We start from the raw sequence: 4,056 nt of genomic DNA, 5'->3' as shown, positions 1-4,056 counted from the left end.
TAAACAGACTCCAGGAGAAGCACAAACTAAGCAATTCATGATCTCTTAAGTCAGTACCACGAAAAAATACTAAAAAGAATACTATGTACAGATGAGAAAGGCTGTCACGATAATAAAAGACAAGAATAAACGTCATAAGAATAAATGAATGTCAACTCTGAACAAAGGAGACCTGACTATCCACGTGGGAACACCTGTAATTTACACCTGCTTGGTCTTTGATCCCACCTCCAGTCCTCTGCTAGAGTCCCTGGCCCCTCCCAGAGATCTGCCTATCTCGGCAGGTCCACTCTGAGTTCCTGCGAGCAAGATCCTTGACCCCCAAATCCGGGCCTCTCTTAAAAAAAGAGGCCTCAGCTGGGGAGTTCCAGTTTCCAATGAGATCCAACTATCCTGCAAAACCATCCCAAGTTCCACCTCAGCCCTTGTCCTCTTCTGCCAGCTATTGGCCAGAGGTGAGTCTGGGCCCAATCGGGACTGCCTGTCCCCTACAACCTCTTCACACACACACCCCCGCCCAAATTCCTTGGCTTGACCCCTGATCCTGCTGCTCATGTCTTCTGTCCCCACTGAGAGCACCCTTGTAGCTCTGATACACCCCCACCCATACCCACCGCGAGCCTAACCCCACTACCTTGTGCCATACCCTACCAACGGTCCTGCCACTCTGGTTGAGCACTGGAACAGAGGGTGGAGCCAACACCTCAGAGACTTCAGAGACTTCTCGGAGCAACTCTGAACAAAGGAGACCTGACTACCCAGGCAGGACTACCTGTAATATCCACCTGCTTGGTCTCTGACCACACCTCCAGTCCTCTGCTGGAGTCCTGGGCCCCTCCTAGAGATCTGTCTATCTCTACAGGACCACTGTGAGTACCTGTTTGCATCTACTACTGGATCCTCATCCTTGACCCAATCCCTGGGTCCCTGTCTGTGTAAAACCTCCTAGAGAGCTTGGACAACACAGAGCTACAGATATTGAATCTCAGACCCACATAAGCCCACCTGGGAAGTACCATAGAAAGAGGGGTAGTCCCCACCAACACCTACTGGAAGAAGCTATGGTAAGAAGGCAATACAAGAAAACACCTAACAACAGAAAGACAAGCATGACACCACCAGAATCTAGGGAATCTACACCAACTAGAATGGAACAAAACAACAAAGCAGAGGAAACAGAAGGGAATTATATAAAAAAATTCGGTCATAAAAATGATAGAGGCCCTCAAAGAAAATGTGAGAAAATCCCTTAAGGAAATGGAGGAAAAAACAAACAAAAAAGTGGAAGAAATGAACAAATTCCTTAAGGAAAGCAAAGAAAGTACAGAAAGCCAAGAAAAAAAAGCAATTAAGCAGGTGAATGAAATGATTTAAGACTTGAAAACTGAAATAGACAAAATAAAGGCAACACAAACTGAAGGAACACTGGAAATAGAAAAACTGGGCAAAAAATCGGGAACTACAGATGCAAGCATAACCAACAGAATTCAAGAGATTAAAGAGAGAATCTCAGGTACAGAAGATAAACTAGAAGAAATAGGTTCAACGACCAAAGAAAATCATTAATCCAACAAATCCTTAACACAAACCAGCCAGGAAATGTGGGACACCCTGAAAAGGCATAGAGGGAGGTGAGGAAACCCAGCCAAAGGTGCTGAAAGCATATTTAACAAAATCATTGAGGAAAACTTTCCAAATCTGAAGAATGGCATGCCCAAGAAAGGACAAGAATCATACCGAACCCAAAATAGGCTGGACCAAAGAAAAAAGACCCCTCAACATATAATAATCAAAACACCTAGCATACAGAATAAAGAAAGAATATTAAGAGCAGCAAAGGAAAAAGGAAAGGTAACATATAAAGGCAGACCTATCAAAATTACACCTGACTTCTCCATTGAAACCCTCAAGGCCAGAAGTTCCTGGATAGATGTTCTTCAAGTATTAAGAGAACACGGATGCCAGCCTAGGCTACTATATCCAGCAAAACTCTCAATCACTATAGATAGAGAAAACAAGATATTTAATGTCAAAACCAAATTTTCCCAATATGTATCTACAAATCCAGCCCTACAGAAAGTATTGGTACTTCCCCGATGGGCTTTTGTGGGTCTGAGATTCAATATCTGTAGCTCTGTGTGGTCCAAGCTCTCTAGGAGGTTTCTACGCAGACAGGCACCCAGGGATGGGGTCAAGGATGATGATCCAGTAGAAGATCCCAGCAGGTACTCACAGTGGTCCAGCAGGCATAGGCAGATCTCTGGGAGGGGCCCATGACTTCAGCAGAGGACTGGAGTTGTGGTCAGAGATCAAGCAGGTGGAAATTACGGGTTGTCCCGTGTGGATAGGCAGGTCTCCTTTGCTCAGAGTTGCTCTGAGAAGTCTCCGAATTAGGGTGGACTGTTGGCTCCACCCTCTGTCCCGGTGCTCAACCAGAGCAGCAGGACCGTGGGTAGGGTAGGGCACAGGGTAGGGTGGTAGCCTGGCGGTGGGAATGGGTGTGAGTGTATCAGAGATCCAAGGGTGCTCTTGAAGGGACTGGCAACAGGAGCAGCAGAATCAGGGGCCAACCCAGGGAGTTCGGGCAGGGGAGGAGGGGAAACAGTTTGTAGGGGACAGGCAGCCCCGATTGGGCCTAGACTCACCTCTGTCCAATAGCTGGCAGAAGGGGACAAGGGCTGAGCTGGGACTTGGGACAGTTTTGCAGGATAGTGAGATCTCACTGGAAACTGAAACTCTCCAGCTGAGGCCTCTTTCTTTAGCAGAGGCCCAGATTTTGGGGTCAAGGATCTTTCCCGCAGGAACTCAGAGTAGTGCTACCTGTGTTTTCTGTGCCCACTGAACCAAACCAAGTTGCAAAATGGGGCACCAACTCAACTTGCCCAAGTTCAGTTTATCACTTTGGGTCATGTGGTTTCAGGGCAGTGCTGGCTGGTGCTGGATTTTGGCTCAAAATAATATTCCTTTTTGCAGAAGAATCATGACACTCCAGTACACCTGTGTTGTAGGCCAATAGTGACACTGGTCAAATGCATACATTGGGTAAACAGCAAGGTAAACATGGCATGTTGGATCTGGTTGCATTTTGATGATTCATTTTCTTAGTTTCCTTAATAGAATTATTTTTTTTTTGTTTGTTTGCTTTTTTGAGACAGGGTTTCTCTGTATTGCTTTGGAGATTGTCTGGAAACTAGCTGTTGTTTACCATGCTGATCTCATACTCACAGAGATCTGCCTGCCTCCGCCTAAAGTGCTCGGATTAAAAGCAGGCACCACCAATGGCCATGTCTCAATAGAATTACAACAGCTGCTTATAATCCTATAGTTTACAGATGGAGACATGATCATGTTTAGCACAAAAAAAAGTGATTTTTTATTGGTAGTATTGGGTATTACCTCGAGGGAGTTCTCATTTAAGCTAAAATACAACTTTGTTTTCCTTCATATTTTCTGCTTTGATTTTCCATTTCCAATCTGTTATTCCATCCCAAGAATTGCACTACTAATTTCTTTATTGTTTTTGCTTCTCAGTGTTCACTTAAACGTCTTATTTGAATCAGTTTCCACAAGCATATAGAGATTCACATTAGAGCATGTATGACTTTTCAAAGCCAGCTCCAATAATTCTTTAATCCTGCGATTTCCTTGGTGTGTGCTTCAGGATTATTGTGTAGAATAGGAGATAATATTTGTAAATCGCCTCACAATACTGTCTCTTATATAGCGAACATTCCTCAAATGTGACCTCATTGTTCACATAAACACAAGAACATCCTCTGCTTTTTAGGTGATCTCGTGAGTCCTAAGAAAACTCCACCTTTGCAATTCTTTCATTGATATAAAAAACTGTGAAGAAAAGTGAATGGTTAGACAGATAATCTCTTGAAGACTTGAGTGACCTGTTTATACATTATTAATAATTTATTTGTTAGTGTCTGTGTAAGCAGGTGTATCCTTCCCATTGTACATACACAGAGGTCGGGTGACAAACGGGGAGTTGAATTGTTCTCTCCGAATTTTGTGAGTCTAGAAGATTTAGGCCTTTAGCTTTGGCAA

Source organism: Phodopus roborovskii, unplaced genomic scaffold, assembly GCF_943737965.1.
Source record: "Phodopus roborovskii unplaced genomic scaffold, PHOROB, whole genome shotgun sequence".
Lineage (NCBI taxonomy): Eukaryota > Metazoa > Chordata > Mammalia > Rodentia > Cricetidae > Phodopus > Phodopus roborovskii.
This window is presented reverse-complemented; position numbering follows the sequence as displayed.